Here is a 19177-nt window from a genome sequence, read left to right on the forward strand (position 1 = left end):
TAATTAAATAAATTAACTACAATTAAATAAAACTAATTACAATAAAATAAAATTAACTAAAGTACAAAAAAACACAAAATTACAGAAAATAAAAAATAATTACAAGAATTTTAAACTAATTACACCTAATCTAATCCCGCTAATAAAATAAAAAAGCCCCCCAAAATAATAAAAATCCCTACCCTATACTAAATTACAAATAGCCCTTAAAAGGGCCTTTTGCGGGGCATTGCCCCAAAGTAATCAGCTCTTTTACCTGTAAAAAAAAAATACAATACACCCCCCAACATTAATACCCACCACCCACACACCCAACCCTACTCTAAAACCCACCCAATCCCCCCTTAAAAAAAACCTAACACTACCCCCTTGAAGATCTCCCTACCTTGAGCCGTCTTCACCCAGCCGGGCACAAGTGGAACTCCAGAGGGGCAGTATCAGGGTGCCAGGAATCAGACTGAGATGAGAAGTGCAAAAATAATCACACCTTTATTCATAGCAAAAAATAATAAAAAGTCCACAAGTCAAATAACAAGCCAGGAGTCAAAACCAGAGCTGGTAGTCAGACGAGACGAGTCAGGAGAAAAAAAGCGAATAGTCAGACGAGCCGGAATCAGGATCAAGGAAAACAGCAGAGACAGGAACAAGCCAGGGATCAGGAACTAGGAAGGACGTCAGGCAGCCAGGTAATACACAGGAACTCTCACAAACAGGTCTGAGACAACGCAAAGGGAAAGCATACTGAACAGAGGCCCTTTAAATAATAAGTGATGACATCACAATTCTGAGACTGAATCCTGTGATGCACACCAATCTGGCCATAAAAGGAAGTGTAGGAAATGAGCAGCATCCCCCACAATGCACCATAGTCAGGAAGAGAGGTGAGTAAAATGGCTGCCAGCAGCACGTGGCAAGCAACAGGGAAAAAACCCTGACAGGCAAAAGTCTTCATCCGATCCAGGCAGAAGAGGACCTCTTGACGGGCAGAATGCTTCATCCAGGCGGCATCTTCTATCTTCATCCATCCGGAGCGGAGCGGGTCCATCTTCAAGCCAGCCGACGCAGAGCATCCATCCAGAACGACGACTACCCGACTAATGACGGTTCCTTTAAATGACGTCATCCAAGATGGCATCCCTTGAATTCCTATTGGCTGATAGGATTCTATAAGCCAATCGGAATTAAGGTAGGAAAAATCCTATTGGCTGATGCAATCAGCCAATAGGATTGAAGTTCAATCCTATTGGCTGATCCAATCAGCCAATAGAAATGAGCTTGCATTCTATTGGCTGTCTTCTGCCCAGATCGGATGAAGACTTCTGCCCACTCTGGAGGTCTACTTGTGCCCGGCTGGGTGAAGACAGCTCAAGGTAGGGTGATATTGTTAGGTTTTATTAAGGGGGATTGGGTGGGTTTTAGAGTAGGCTTGGGTGTGTGGGTGGTGGGTTTTATTGTTGGGGGGTATTGTATTTTTTTTACAGGTAAAAGAGCTGATTACTTTGGGGCAATGCCCCGCAAAAGGCCCTTTTAAGGGCTATTTGTAATTTAGTATAGGTTAGGGATTTTTATTATTTTGGGGGGCTTTTTTATTTTATTAGGGGGATTAGATTAGGTGTAATTAGTTTAAAATTCTTGTAATTATTTTTTTTATTTTCTGTAATTTAGTGTTTGTTTGTTTTTGTACTTTAGTTAATTTTATTTAATTGTAATTAGTTTTATTTAATTGTAGTTAATTTATTTAATTATTTTAATGATAGTGTAGTGTTAGGTGTAATTGTAACTTTGGTTAGGATTTATTTTACAGGTACATTTGCATTTATTTTAGCTAGGTAGTTATTAAATAGTTAATAACTATTTAATAACTATTCTACCTAGTTAAAATAAATACAAACTTGCCTGTAAAATAAAAATAAACCCTAAGCTAGATACAATGTAAATATTAGTTATATTGTAGCTAGCTTAGGGTTTATTTTACAGGTAAGTATTTAGTTTTAAAGAGGAATAATTTAGTTAATTATAGTAATATTTATTTAGAGTTATTTAAATTATATTTAAGTTAGGGGGGTGTTAGGGTTAGGGTTAGACTTAGGTTTAGGGGTTAATATGTTTATTATAGCAGATTAGGAGTTAATAAATATAATGTAGGTAGCGGTGGGCTCCGGGAGTGGCAGTTTAGGGGTTAATCAATTTATTTAGTTGCGGCGGGGTCCGGGATCGGCAGGATAGGGGTTAATAACGTTATGTAGGTGGCGGCGGTATAGGGGGCAGCAGATCAGGGGTTAATAGGTATAATGTAGGTGGCGGCGGGGTCCGGGAGCCGCGGCTTAGGGGTTAATACATTTATTAGAGTTGTGGCGGGGTCCGGTAGTGGCGGTTTAGGAGTTAATAAGTATAATGTAGGTGGTTGCGGTGTAGGGGGGTAAGATTAGGGGTGTTTAGACTCGGGGTACATGTTAGGGTGTTAGGAGTAGACATTTCCCAAAGGAATCAATGAGATATCAGGCAGCAGCGAACATAAGCTTTCGCTGCTGTCAGACTCCCATTGATTCCTATGGCATCTGCCGCCTCCAGGGCGGCGGATTGAAAACCAGGTACCCTGGGCCGGAAAAGTGGCGAGCGTACCTGGTAGTTCTTTGATAACTTCCAAAAGTAGTCAGATTGTGCCGAACTTGCGTTACGTCACTAAATTCTACTTTTGCCGGTCTGTAGGGTTTGATAACTACGGCGAATGAAGTTTCTGAAGAGTACGGATACCATCCGTGGGATTCATCACCTTGTTTGCTGTACATGTGTTTGGCAGAGCACCAGGTGGCTGTTTGATTAGAGTGTGCCGTTTCCAAATTGAACTCAGTGTATATACAGGTAGCCCTCAGTTTACGCCGGGGATAGGTTCAAGAAGGAATGGTTGTAAATCGAAACCGTTGTAAATTGAAACCCAGTTTATAATGTAACTTAATGGGAAGTGAGGGAGTTAGGTTCCAAATCCCTCTCAAAATTGTCATAAGTAACACCTAATACATTATTTTGAAAGCTTTGAAATGAAGACTTTAAATGCTAAACAGCATTAGAAACCTAATTAAATAATCACACAACACAAAATATATAATTAAACTAAGTTAAAAGAACAAAAACATTTGCTAAACAGCATTATAAACCTAATAAAATAATCACACAACACAGACTTCACTTGCATTTTTCTGCAAACAGTTCTTTCTATGCATTCCAATCTGGACTCATTTATAGACAGGAAGATCTTGTTCCTTTGAAATCTGCTTGATAGCTCAGGTCTGGTTAAACTAATTAATTTCAGCTTGCTTGGCTTCGCTGCAACACAAGCGGACAACTCCACCTACTGGCTATTTTAATAAATGCACTGCTTCTCAATGCTTTTCAATAGCAGTCACATGACTGGAAAAAAGGTTGTTATTCTGAAACGGTGTAAATTGAACCGTTGTAAACCGAGGGCCACCTGTATATATATATATATATATATATATATATATATATATATATATACTGTATATATAAATACATTATCTCACAAAAATGAGCACACCCCCACATTTTTGTAAATGTTTTATTATATCTTTTCATGTGACAACACTAAAGAAATTACACTTTGCTACAATGTAAAGTAGGGAGTGTACAGCCTGTATAACAGTGTAAATTTGCTGTCCACTCAACACACAGCCATTAATGTCTAAACTGCAGGCAACAAAAGTGAGTACACCCCTAAGTGGAAATGTCCAAATTGGGCCCAATTAGCCATTTTCCCTTCCCGGTGTCTTGTGACTCATTAGTGTTAAAAGTTCTCAGGTGTGGGGGGCGGAGCCAAGCCATGCTGGAACATGGATGTGTAGCACACTAGCTCCGTGAACGAATCCCTCCATTGTGCCTACCATAGCAAGCTGTAGTGACTTTAACTACACAGCAGACCTCTCTCAAGCACCTGGGGACACTTAAAACTTAGATTGGGACCTCAGAGCCGTAGCTCACAACGAAGTCAGCCGAGGAACAGGCCGCAACCTAGGAGCGCCATTAACGCAGTATCCGGAACGGAGGTAAAGTAGCTCCTGTAACCCTACTTCAACCGCTTAACACCGGGCGGCCAACTAAACACCCTAGAAGGGAAATAAAAGCGGAGATCAAGTATTTGGTTGCGCCGCACACACAAAACGCCCACGATCTGGCTGACACCCTTATACTACACTGAGGCTCAGAACGTGGCCTAACTTAGACGGCAAACTGTTACGCCTGAACGCTCCAACCTAAATAACCCTCTGTTTGCCACAATATTCTTAAAAAGACCCACACGATTGGAACTGACTTAGCAGCTATATAAATAATATACTCCCACCCCCATAAAAGATACATTAGAATAGACTACATCTTCACTGATGTCACAGGTCTTACTCTGTTCCGCTCAGCAAAATCACACACGACAACCTGGACTGATCATAACATAGTGCACTGCGCATTTACATGGCCAAACAAACCAATTAGAGACTTCATATGGAGACTAGACGAACGTCTTATAGCCGACTTAGATGTCAAACTTAAAATAACAAAGAGTATTACAGAATACTTCGACTTTAATACAGCACTTCAGACTTCCCCCCAGACTAACTGGGAAGCTCATAAAGCGGTCATTAGAGGAGAACTCATCGCACATAAAGCCAGACTGACCAAAATAAGCAGGGGAAAAACAACAAGCTTGATCCAAACGATTGAACAACTTGAATCTCAACATAAGCTGACCCCCTCAGATACCCAAACATTAGATATCCTGACTTCAAAAAAACAAGAATTAGCTAACATTCTTAACAAAGACCTTAATAAAAAATACATGATGATGAAATAATACGCGTACATGACTCACAATAAACCAGGTAGATCGTTGGCTAGGCTTGTTAATAAAAAATCGAAAGCATCCTACATCTTACAGGTAAAAAACAGTAAAGGGATAACACAACACTCATCACACGTTATAGCATCAACTTTCAAAGATTATTTCCAAAAACAACCTCCCGCTTAACACGTCAAGAGAACAAACTCATGCACAACAGAGAGCATAGACTCTTTTCTCTCACAACTGAATCTACCCAAAATCACACAGGACCAATTAGATAAATTGGAGTCACCAATCACAGAAATGGAAATAAACAATACAATTAAAAATCTCCCAACAGGGAAATCACCAGGCCCGGACGGCTTTAGCTATTCTTACTATACCAAGTTCAAAACCCTACTAATACCATACTTGTTGACATATTTTAATTCGATAAGTGAATCCTGCCCCTTTTCAAAATCAGCTTTAGAAGCACACATCATAATGATACCCAAACCAGGAAAGCCAACAGATAACCCCTCTAGTTATCGACCCATATCTCTAATCAACGCAGATGTTAAGATTTATTCCAGAATTATAGCAACACGGCTAAACGCATTTCTGCCAGAAATGATTAACCCAGACCTAGTGGGATTTGTCCCGGGCAGAGAGGCGAAAGATGGCACGGTCAGGGCCTTGAATCTTATACACTATGTAAGGGAAAAAAAGATACCCATGGTCTTACTTTCAACAGACGCAGAGAAGGCGTTTGACCGTGTCAGCTGGGACTTCCTTAGACAAACCCTACAACACATGGGCCTAGGAAATATAACCATTAACCGTATCTTTGCCATGTATCATCAATTAAGTGCAAAAATATCCCTCAATGGCATAATATCAGAATCATTCCCCATAACAAATGGTACCAGGCAGGGGTGCCCCTTGTCACCACTCTTATTTGCATGTGTCATAGAAACCCTAGCTTCAAAGATTAGACAAAATAAAGATATACAAGGTGTGACTCTCGGAGATCACTCATATAAAGTCTCTTTGTATGCCGATGACATCCTCTTCACAGTCACTGACCCAGAAAACTCCCTACAGGATATACTCCGTGAGTTACAGTATTTCCAATACTATTCAAATTTTGTAATTAACCTTTCTAAGTCGGAAATTTTAAATGTCTCTATGGACGTACAAACGGCTAAAATTATAAAAGACATAACTCCCTTTAAATGGTGTTCCTTATACCTCAAATACCTAGGTATTAACCTTACCCCAACCTTAAATAATACATTTAGTAATAACTACTTACCCTTAAAAGAGAAAATAATCAATGACCTAACTAGATGGAGACATAAAAACATTTTGTGGACCGGTAGAGTCAATTTAATAAAAATGAACACATTTCCTAAAATCCTATATCTCCTACAGACCTTACCTATCCCTCTACCAAACTCCTATATCAGGTCCTTACAAAAATCATTTACTGATTTCACTTGGAATAGAAAACACCCCAGAATAAATAGACAAATTATGATGCTACCTAAAACTCAGGGTGGCTTAGGCATGCCTGATCTACAGGCATATAGAATAGCAATATTCCTACAAGGAATCGTAGACCTGTACACACAACCACCCCATAAAAGATGGGTACAAATAGAACTAGACTGCATACAAACGTCATGTATTGATGATCTGTGTTGGTCATTCAACAACAAACAAAAACCCTTGACAACCACTAACCCTATAATGCTAGAGACTCTTAACACATGGGAAACAGCCCTTAAGCAATACCCCACAGTGTCTTCTAGACCCTCCCCCTTAACCTTGATGTATAAAAACGAAGTGATAAGATTACCAAACTTATCACCAGGACAGAGAAACTTACCGGCATACTTACTCATAGATAATGAACAAATTAAATCACAGCAAGCACTGACCCAACAGGGACTTCTCGAATTTGAGAATTGGTTTATCTATCATAGGACACATAGTTTTTTCACGACAAACTCATTAGCCAAGAACATGACAAGACCACGCACCAACTTTGAATTACTATGTACCCAGATCCCTACACCACGACACACAATATAAAAAATTTATAAAATATTGACTCACACCCAACCGGGTTATATACATCACTACATGGAGAGTTGAGAAATAGATTTGGGCATGGTCATACTACCTCAGACATGTCTGCAAATATTTCAAAGCACATTAAAAACATCGGCATCGTCAAACCTTACGGAACTAAACATCAAAATTTTACATAGGTGGTATTATACCCCCCGCAGACTCCACCGTATGTTTCATACAATGGGAAACAGGTGCTGGAGATGCGGACATGTAGGCAGCGATATGGCCCACATGTGGTGGTGGTGCTCCTCTATTCAAAACTTATGGAGACTGATCATCACCGAAATCGAACAAATTATTGAGAAACAATTACCCCTAAATCCCTTAATATGGCTTTTAAATAAACCACCAAAGCTAAAACATAAACCGACACGAAAACTCTTCTTTATTTTGACAAATAGCATAAAATCTTTGATAGCGAAAAATTGGAAAAGTAAAGAAACCCCTAGCATTTCAATGTGGAGAGATAAAGTCTCTGAAATATTAGCACTGGAAGAGTTTCACTATATACAACATGAACAAATGGAGGTATATGCGGAAATGGGAACAATATGGGAAAATTACACTAATACACTAAATAAACCCCAATTGTAACACCCTTGGCTGTTGAACCACTTAAATTAATAGTATACATAGTTTGGATGCAAAATTGAGAGCACATAATATACATATTAAGGATTGCAACTGAAGTTAAACTGGTGACACTAAATCTAGTAATGTGCATATTGTATCGTTTTGGTTTGTGTAACAGGTTTTATAAGTTATCACAGTTAAAAATGAATCAGCATGTATCCATAAAGAAGGAGCTGCGTCTCTGAATTTGTAACGTTTTTATATACAAATAAAGCTGATTTAAAAAAAAAAAAAAAAAGTTCTCAGGTGTGAATGGGGAGCAGGTGTGTTAAATTTGGTGTTATCGCTCTCACACTCTCTCATACTGGCCACTGGAAGTTCAACATGGCCCCTCATGGCAAAGAACTCTCTGAGGATCTGAAAGAAAGAATTGTTGCTCTACATAAAGATGGCCTAGGCTATAAGAAGATTGCCAAGACCCTGAAACTGAGTTGCAGCTCAGTGGGCAAGACCATACAGCGGTTTCACAGGAAAGGTTCCACTCAGAACATGCCTCGCCATGGTCGAACAAAGAAGTTGAGTGCACGTGCTCAGCATCATATCTAGAGGTTGTCTTTGGGAAATAGATGTATGAGTGCTGCCAGCATTGCTGCAGAGATTGAAGGGGTGGGGGGTCAGCCTTTCAGTGCTCAGACCATACACCGCACACTGCATCAAATTGGTCTGCATGGCTGTCATCCCAGAAGGAAGCCTCTTCTAAAGATGATGCACAAGAAAGCCCACATACAGTTTGCTGAAGACAAGCAGACTAAGGACATGGATTACTGGAACCATGTGCTGTAGCCCGATGAGACCAAGAAAAACAGATGGTGTCAAGTGCCTGTGGCGGCAACCAGGTGAGGAGTACAAAGACAAGTGTGTCTTGCTTACAGTCAAGCATGGTGGTGGGAGTGTCATGGTCAGGGCCTGCATGAGTGTTGCCAGCACTGGGAAGCTACAGTTCATTGAGGGAACCATGAATGCCAACATGTACTGTGACATACTGAAGCAGAGCATGATCCCCTCCCTTCGGAGACTGGGCTGCAGGGCAGTATTCCAACATGATAACGACCCCAAACACAACTCCAAGACGACCACTGCCTTGCTAAAGAAGCTGAGGGTAAAGGTGATGGACTGGCCAAGCATGTCTCCAGACCTAAACCCTATTGAGTATCTGTGGGGCATCCTCAATCAGAATGTTGGGTAGGGCAAGGTCTCTAGCATCCAACAGCTCCATGATGATGTCATGGAGGAGTGAAAGAAGACTCCAGTGGCAACCTGTAAAGCTCTGGTGAACTCCATGCCAAAGAGGGTTAAGGCAGTGCAGAAAAATAATGGTGGCCACACAAAATATTGACACTTTGGGCCGAATTGGGACATTTCCACTTAGGGGTGTACTTATTTTTGTTGCCAATGGTTTAGACATTAATAACTGCGTGTTGAGTTATTTTGAGGGGACAGCAAATTTACAATATTATACAGGCTGTACACTCTACTACTTTACATTGTAGCAAAGTTTAATTTCTTCAGTGTTGTCACATGAAAATATATAATAAAATATTTACAAAAATCTGAGGGGTGTACTCACTTTTGTGAGATACTGTATATATAGTATATATATATATATATATATATATATATATATATATATATATAGATACATACATACACACACATATATATATATATATTTATATATATATATATAAATATACTGTATATATATATTAACAGTTCCAAATCACATCAGCATATCAGCAACTTCCAGGGTGTCAGGATCAATTTCCTAGATATTATCATATGCAAGGCAGTCACACTCACTATACTTGCAGCAGGTGAACAAGTTTATTCAAAAAACATGTGAGGTTTCAGGAACATTGTCCCTTTCCTCAAGAATGGTGTCACATTTATTGTTATTTATATATATATATATATATATATATATATATATATATATATATATATATATATAAAGTCATGGCCAAAAATATTGGCACCCCTGCATTTCTGTCAGATAATCCACCACTTCGCCCAGAAAATTGTTTCAATTACAAATGTTTAGGCATTCTCATTTTCATTTCTTTTGTTTGTATTGGTATGACACACAAAAAAGCCAAATCTGACACATTCCATACTAATTATTGACACCCTCAATTTAATATTTGGTTGTACACCCCTTGGAAAAAATAACTGAAATCAATTGTTTCCTGTAACCATCAATGAGTTTCTTACACCTCTCTATTAGAATTTTGGGCCACTCTTCTTTCGCCAACTGCCAATGGGATTGAGATCTGGAGATCTGGATTGAGATCTGGCCAGTTCAGTACTCTCCAGCGCTTTGTCTTAAACCATTTCTGGGTGCTTTTTGACGTGTGCATTGGGTCATTGTTCTGCTGTAAGACCCATGACCTCTGACGGAGACCCAACTTTCTGACACTGGGCCCTACATTGCACCACAGAATTCTTTGGTAGTCTTCAGATTTCATAATGCCATGCACACAGTCAAGACATTCAGTGCCTGAAGCAGCAAAGCAACCCGAAAACATCAGTGAACCCTCACCAACCATGTTTGACTGTAGGGACTATATTCTTTTCATTAAAAGCCTCATTTATTTTTTTGAAAACAGTAGATTGATAGGCTTTACCAAAAAGCTGTAATTTTGTTTTGTCTGTCCACAGCACATTCTCCCAAAAGTATTTTGACTTCCTTGGGTAAGTTTTGTCAAACTCCAATCTGGCTTTTTTATGTTTCTGTGTCAGCAGTAGGGTCCTCCTGGGTCTTCTACCATAGCGCCCCTTTTTATTCAGATGGCGAAGTATAGTGTGAGCTGACACATTTGTACCCTGTGCCTGAAGGTCAGCTTGAATTTGTCTGGAAGTTGATTGAGGTTCTTTATCCACCATTCGAACAATCCTTCTTTGCAATCTTTGATACATTTTTCTCTTTTATCCACGTCCATGGAGATTAGCTACAGTGCCATGGGATTTAAACCTTTTAACAATGTTGCGTACAGTGGACACAGGAACATTAAGATCTCTGGAGATAGACTTGTAACCTTGAGATTGTCCATGCTTTTCTACAATTTTTGTTCTCAAATCCTCAGACAATTCTTTGCCGCTCTTTCTCTTATCTGTGTTCAGTATGGCACACAGAGACACACAACAAGTAGGTTGAGTCAATTTTTCACTATTTTAACTGGTTGCCGGTGTGATTTCTATATTGTCAGCATCTGTGAATTTATACAGGTGAGTTTAATTACCAATTACAGGAGCATCACAAACTTGGAATAAAATAATTTCTTACAATTTTGAGAAGGTGCCAATAAGTTTGTCCAGTCCATTTTTGGAGTTTTGCGTGGAATGTGTCAGATTTGGCTTTTTTTCCTCCACTTTTTTGTGTCATACCAATACAAACAAAAGAAATAAACATGAAAATGCCTAAACATTTTAAATTACAACAATTTTCTGGGTGAAGTGGTGCATTATCTGACAGAAATGCAGGGGTGACAATATTTTAGGCCATGACTGTATATATATATATATATATATATATATATATATATATACTCACTGGCCACTTTATTAGGTACACCTTGCTAGTACCAAGTTGGACCCCATTTTGCCTTCAGAACTGCATTAAATATTTGTGGCATAGATTAAACAAGGTGTTGGAAACATTCTTCAGACATTTTGGTCCATATTAACATGATAGCATCACGCAGTTGCTGCAGATTTGTCGGTTGCACATTCATGATGTGAATCCCCCATTCCATCACATCCCAAAGATGTTCTTTTTGGATTGAGATTTGGTGACTGTTGAGGTCATTGGAGTACAGTGAACTTCTTTGCAATCTTTGATACATTTTTCTCTTTTATCCACGTCCAGGGAGATTAGCTACAGTGCCATGGGATTTAAACCTTTTAACAATGTTGCGTACAGTGGACACAGGAACATTAAGATCTCTGGAGATAGACTTGTAACCTTGAGATTGTCCATGCTTTTTGACAATTTTGTTCTCAAATCCTCAGACAATTCTTTGCCGCTCTTTCTCTTATCTGTGTTCAGTATGGCACACAGAGACACACAACAAGTAGGTTGAGTCAATTTTTCACTATTTTAACTGGTTGCCGGTGTGATTTCTATATTGTCAGCACCTGTGAATTTATACAGGTGAGTTTAATTACCAATTACAGGAGCATCACAAACTTGGAATAAAATAATTTCTTACAATTTTGAGAAGGTGCCAATAAGTTTGTCCGGTCCATTTTTGGAGTTTTGCGTGGAATGTGTCAGATTTGGCTTTTTTTCCTCCACTTTTTTGTGTCATACCAATACAAACAAAAGAAATAAACATGAAAATGCCTAAACATTTTAAATTACAACAATTTTCTGGGCGAAGTGGTGCATTATCTGACAGAAATGCAGGGGTGACAATATTTTAGGCCATGACTGTATATATATATATATATATATATATATATATATATATATACTCACTGGCCACTTTATTAGGTACACCTTGCTAGTACCAAGTTGGACCCCATTTTGCCTTCAGAACTGCATTAAATATTTGTGGCATAGATTAAACAAGGTGTTGGAAACATTCTTCAGACATTTTGGTCCATATTGACATGATAGCATCACGCAGTTGCTGCAGATTTGTCGGCTGCACATTCATGATGTGAATCCCCCATTCCATCACATCCCAAAGGTGTTCTATTAGATTGAGATTTGGTGACTGTTGAGGTCATTGGAGTACAGTGAACTCATTGTCATGTTCAAGAAATTAGTTTGAGATGATTTGAGCTTTGTGACATGGTGCTTTAACCTGCTGGAAGTAGCCATCATAAAATGGGTACACTGTAGTCATAATGGGATGGACATGGTCAGCAACAATACTTAGGTAGTCTGTAGCGTTTAAACAATGCTCAATTGGTACTAAGGGGCCCAAAGTGTGCCAAGAAAATATCCCCCACACCATTACACCACCACCACCAGCCTGAACCATTGATACAAGGCAGGATGGATCCATGTTTTTATGTTGTTTACCCCAAATTCTGGCCCTACCATCTGAATGTTGCAGCTGAAATCTAGACTAATCAGACCAGGCAACATTTTTCCAATCTTCTATTGTCCAATTTTGGTGAGCCTATGCTAATTGTAGCTTCAGTTTCCTGTTCTTAGCTGACAGGAGTGGCATCCGGTGTGGTCTTCTGCTGCTGTAGCCCATGTGCTACAAGGTTCGACGTGTTGTGCGTTCAGAGATGGATTTAATTTACTGTTGCCTTTCTATCATCTCAACCAGTCTGCCCATTCTCCACTGACCTCTGACATCAACAAGGCATTTTCATCCACACAACTGCCGCTCACTGGATATTTTCTCTTTTTTTCGGACCATTCTCTGTAAAAAGCAGTTTTTGAAATACTCAGACCAGCCCGTCTGGCACCAACAACCATGCCACGTTCAAAGTCACTTAAATCCCCTTTCTTCCCCATTCTGATGCTCGGTTTGGACTTTAGCAAGTCGTCTTCACCACTTCTAGATGCCTAAATGCATTGAGTTGCTGCCATGTGATTAGCTGATTAGCAATTTGTGTTACCAAGCAATTGAACAGGTGTACCTAATAAAGTGGCCGGTGAGTGTATATATATATATATATAATTCTTCAAAACAGAATAATATACATATATGCCAAAATTCAACGCATTGTTGTTCAAATTGGTTGATTATAGTTACAACCACACATACTACTGCAATAGTAAGACTATTATTATAACTTTTAATAAAGATATGTTTTCATGAACTAACAGCTTAAGTTTATAGAAAAAAAATCTTTATTTAACTTAATACTGAACTATTGCTGGGTCTATGGGGCATATTTATCAAGCTCTGTAAGAAGCTTGAGGCCCCTTGTTTCTAAAGATCGCTGCTCCATAACTTGTCCGTCTGCTCTGAGGCAGCGGACAGAAATCAACCCGATCAAATACGATTGGGTTAATTGACACCCCCTGCTAGCGGCTGATTGGCCACGAATCTGCAAGGGGCGGCATTGCACCAACAGTTCACAAGAACTGCTGGTGCAATTATAAAGGCTGACAGCGTATCATGTTCGCTCGCACATTGATAAATATACCCCTATATGTTTTTCAGTGTCAGATATACAATAGTTTAGCATCTTTGCTGTGAAATACCCTCCTGGAAGGTGGCTCTACTTTAATTCGATCAGGTCATTATTTTAAAACAAAGATTCAGAAGTCTTTGTCTATGAAATGTTCCCAGCAGAGGACACATATAACACACCAGAGAAATGAATAGTCATCAGGGAATGGTATATAAAAATACATATTCAAATGAAATATCAAACAGGATCTAGTGATAACAAACATTTCTAGTTACCATGCCAACCAGGCATTGTGCTGGGTAAGACGAAATGAATAAGTTTGGCAAAAATGATTGGAGGTGGAATAAGTTTAAATGTATTTAATGTTGTAAAGCTAGAACAGCAAGCTTCAGATGCCTTTTTTCAATTAAAAGCACATGCCAGTTATACCATTAGCACTTATGGCGTATGACTACCAATCTGAGTGCTTGTTTGATTAGTAATCCTATAGTTTGTACACTGAATGAAACTCTTTTATTTTTATGGTAAATGGTAAAAAGCTAGTGAAATTGTAATGCATTAAGCACAAACTGTTCTAGAAACGTTAGTATTCTCTCACCTGCAATATTGCTGTCTGAACCTGTCCTGATAATCTGCAGTTAGATTATCACTCAAAATCAGACAATAAATAAGCAGTAGCCAAACCTGTAGTGATAACCTACACTCAGGAGATTACTTTATGGGATGGGATATCAGCACTATCTGAACTTGTCCCATTATCTGCACAACCCACATAAAATAGAAGCCCTTTCTAAATCTGTCATGATAATCAGCAGTCATGAGGTCACTTTATGCGGATAGCTGCACAGTCTGAGCACTTTGTAATAAATCATACTTTACTCATTTGCTAGTTATATTTGCATACACAACACCACAGTCCTCTACAACAAGAACTTGCCGGCAAGGATTGATTTTATTCATTTTAACAACAATGCTACAGTTTTTAAATGAGCTGGATATTGACACTGAAAATGGGGAGATTCTAATGCCGTCTGACAACATTGTATTTCATGTCTGGGATACGGTGAAGGAGCCAAGAGATGTCCGGAAGGAAAATCACAAATCACTGTAAATAAACAGGTGGAAGAGAAATCAGAAAGCTGTGCATCTGGCATGGAAACAGGATGTGTTCTAGGATGGTGCCGAGTGTATAGCGCTATGCATAGGAAGATTAATAAGTTATAAGTGAGGAAGGAAAGGACTACAGATAGTGAAAGAAGACAGAAAACAGAGGTAGAAAAGTGAGAAACGTCGCAGACAGTAGAGATGCTATAGGCAGAGTTTCAGCAGAAAGTTAGAGAAAGTGACATAGAAGACAACATTATGGGCTAGATTGCAAGTGATGCGCTAACAGTTACGTGTGAGCGAAATTGGTTTATCTCGGGTGTTTGCATGCGTCAGGTTTTCCTCTCGTATTACAAGTTGAAAGTAAACACGATTACTTGAGCGCAATTCAAGTTAATGCTCGTCGGGTTATCGCTTCCTCAGAGCTATGGTTAACTATTTCCCAAAATAAAAATTGTCACAAAATACATTACACAGTATGGTTATACTCATAATAACACCATCTAATAAAAATTATTAAAATAAAATATTGCACAAAAAAGTTATAAGGGCTCAAAGATATGAGGTCTCAGGTGTTAGAAGAAAATATAAAAATAACAATAATAAATATATATATATGTTTATATGTGTGTACATATGTATTTATGTGTTTATATGTATATATATATATACAGGTAGCCCTCAGTTTACGCTGGGGTTAGGTTCCAGAAGGAATGGTTGTAAATCGAAACCGTTGTAAATTGAAACCCAGTTTATAATGTAAGTCAATGGGAAGTGAGGCAGATAGGTTCCAGGCCCCTCTAAAATTGTCATAAGTAACACCTAATACATTATTTTTAAAGCTTTGAAATGAAGACTTTAAATGCTAAACAGCATTATAAACCTAATAAAATAATCACACAACACAGAATATATAATTAAACTAAGTTAAATGAACAAAAACATTTGCTAAACAGCATTATAAACCTAATAAAATAATCACACAACACAGACTTCACTTGCATTTTTCTGCAAACAGTTCTGTCTATGCATTCCAATCTGGACTGATTTATAGATAGGAAGATCTTGTTCCTTTGAAATCTGCTCGATAGCTCAAGTCTGGTTACACTGATTAATTTCAGCTTGATTGGCTTTGCTGCAACACAAGTGGACAAATCCACCTACTGGCTATTTTAATAAATGCACTGCTTCTCAATGCTTTTCAATAGCAGTCACATGACTGGAAAAAAAGGTTGTTATTCTGAAACGGTGTAAATTGAACCGTTGTAAAACGAGGGCCACCTGTATATATATATATATTTACAGACAAATATACACATATAAATGAATACATATGTAGACATATATGTAAGTGGATTCGAGCCCTTTGCAGTTAAGTAGATGAAAACATAAAAAACATGTTTATGTATTTTTAAATATATATTCCTATATATATATATATACATATAGATATAGATATATATATGTATAAATATACTTTTGTGCAAAAAAATCATATATATATAGAAATATGTATTTATCAATAAACAGAACCCTATTCTTGTATGTGAAGTACATTGGAATGTGAAATATTCATATTTTCAAGTCTGGTTAGTGGACTTGAGAACATGCGATTGTGTTTGCTCCATTGACTTCTATGGTGGAATAGGTTATCCCGCACACAATATTGTAAGTTTCGACTTTTTACGTTTGTCGGGTTAGCACAAGAGCAATAACTTGTAATACAAGTGCAACCTGACGCAGGAGAGAGGGTGATAAAAGAGAGCAATACAAGATGAATGAGAGAGAGGGTAGGACAAAATGGGTTATGAAATAAATAACAATTTCAGTGATTTTTCAGTGAGCCTTTGCAGGGGTTAAAGAAACAGTTAAATGCAAGCAATTGAGCAGTAACAGTTATATGCAATCAATAGTCTTATAATAAAATGCTTTAACACATTAGAGCATTCTCTTTTTGCCCTTTTGTATGTATTGGGTTCTTGCTAATCACCCGTAAGGGTCTCAAGGCGCTGCTCATTTTATCGACCTCGGAAGGATGAAAGGCTGAGTGGACCTCGCCAGGGATCGAACCTGCAACCCTTGGGTTGCTACAGAGCTCAGCCACAGTGCCTTAGTATGCTGAGCTATCTGTCCAACAAATATGTCCTTTTACCTACCTCAATGTACCCTTTAACTACAGTAGTTTCCCCATCAGAAGTCACCATTTATAACTGTCCTACAAATGGATTCCTGACATCAATAAGTCAAAAGGTCCTCATGCACATTTATAATAGTCCATTCTAAGAAGCCCCCACTACCCATAATGATCTTGTTAAAGGACTGCCATCTCCCATAATGCTCATTATGTTCTTCAAATGCTCACTGAGGGGCCAATGCTTAAAGGATAGTCATAATAGAGCTATGTTATGAAAGTATCAGCATTGTGTTTAAAGGTATTTAACTGGGAAGGGCTCAAAAGAATACATTGGAGCCCCTTTTATATATATATATATATATATATATATATATATATATATATATACATGTTTGACTATTTTAAACCCTTTTTATTAATATGACAATTATATCTTTTATTTTAAAAGTGTATATCTGAGTGTAATGCTTTATTTTAATGATTTTTTATTTGTTTTCAGATTTGCTCAAGTTTAAAACTATGTATTTATATATACACAATTAACCCCTAAACAGTCATAACCCCATTAAAAAATACCCCACTACACTATTAACCCCATAACCCTCCACAAACCCAAAGCAAAGTGCACCTCTACACTATTAACCCCTAGACCTCCACAACCCCATTGCAATGTACCCACTAACATCTAAACCATCTAAACCAGCTAACCCCCCTAACACCCCTAACCTAACACCCCCTATGTTAGCAAAAAAAACTAAATTACCTTAAAAAACAAATAATATTACATTAAAAAAATAACATTACCTTAAAAAAGTAGCCTAACATTACATGTAAAAGGTACCATTACAAAAAATAAAACACCTACCATTACTTACTAAAGTATAAAGTCCACAACACAACAAATGTGGGCGCTTAAGTGTAAAACATATACATATGCTTATGCTCTATTTAAATATTCTTAGTGATTTCAAACTAGGGCTTCCGACTTCCGTAACACTGAATATGTACAAAGATCTGCTTCTTAAGTGTTCGTGCGACACAATGTTTGACCTGCCATACGCACCCGGTCACCAGGTATATTGAGTGGGATCACTTCCCTGTACCATCTTTCAGGTGTGGTTTCTAAGTTTACACAAAAATCGTTCACCGCTATATATGATATAAAAAGATGCAGAAAGTTAATACTTTATCTCACTCGGTCCTCCCGGTTCCTGGAACAGGATGCCAGATTTCTCTGCTGTGCAGTACGAATGTGACACAAACAATGTCCATACGACAGTACACCTTTGTTATATTCTCACCCGGTTCCTCCAGTTCCCGGATCTCAATGCCAGGCTACTTTGTTCCTGATCAGTTTTCTCTGTATAACTGATTTCCCTGCAACCCATGCAGTATGGCGTCCTCTATCCGTCAGAGTTTTTCCTGTGCATTGATTGGATAAACAGTTAGGTCTGTGTTCATCCCACCAATCCTAAACAGGCACTCCGCTATCAATCCGTGCTCACTGTGTGGTCCAAACAAACGTGTAAAAATGCAAAAAGTTTACGGAGCACTGGATAAGTGGTTAAAATAGAAAAACTTTATTATATTGCATAAAAGCAAAGCATTCAATATAAAGGAAGTTAAACAATCTCCTCAGCTTGTAAAAAAAGTCTGACGCGTTTCGGCTTTACACCGCACTCTTAGCCAACTAAGAGTATGGTGTAAAGCAGAAACACGTCAGCTGTTTTTTTTACAAGCTGAGGAGATTGTTTAACTTCCTTTTATATTGAATGATTTGCTTTTATGCAATATAATAAAGTTTTTCTATTTTAACCGCTTATCCAGTGCTCCGTAAACGTTTTGCATTTTTACATTACTTACTAAAGCCCCACTTAAAAAAAAATCCAAAATAAAAAAAACATGATACTAACACTAAAATAAACTATATCAATACCCCTTGGTATTAAGCTCTTTTTCACACAATAAATACTACCCCATTCTACAATACAAGTAACCCCCCCCTCCCCCCAAAAAAAGCTATCTAAAAAAACATACTACTTAGAAGGACATTTAGCTTTTTAGCTATCCAAGAAACAATTTTATTTTTTTTAAAAACACCCAAAAAAGTATACCACTACCCCAAAGATGGTACTAACCAAACTTAAATCCGGCTCCTAAGTGATCGCCAACTGCGGTGCTACTCTTTTATCCTGGTGGTGGTGGTCTATCTTCACCCCGGCGGCAGTGGTCTATCT

Source organism: Bombina bombina, chromosome 1 (assembly GCF_027579735.1).
Source record: "Bombina bombina isolate aBomBom1 chromosome 1, aBomBom1.pri, whole genome shotgun sequence".
Lineage (NCBI taxonomy): Eukaryota > Metazoa > Chordata > Amphibia > Anura > Bombinatoridae > Bombina > Bombina bombina.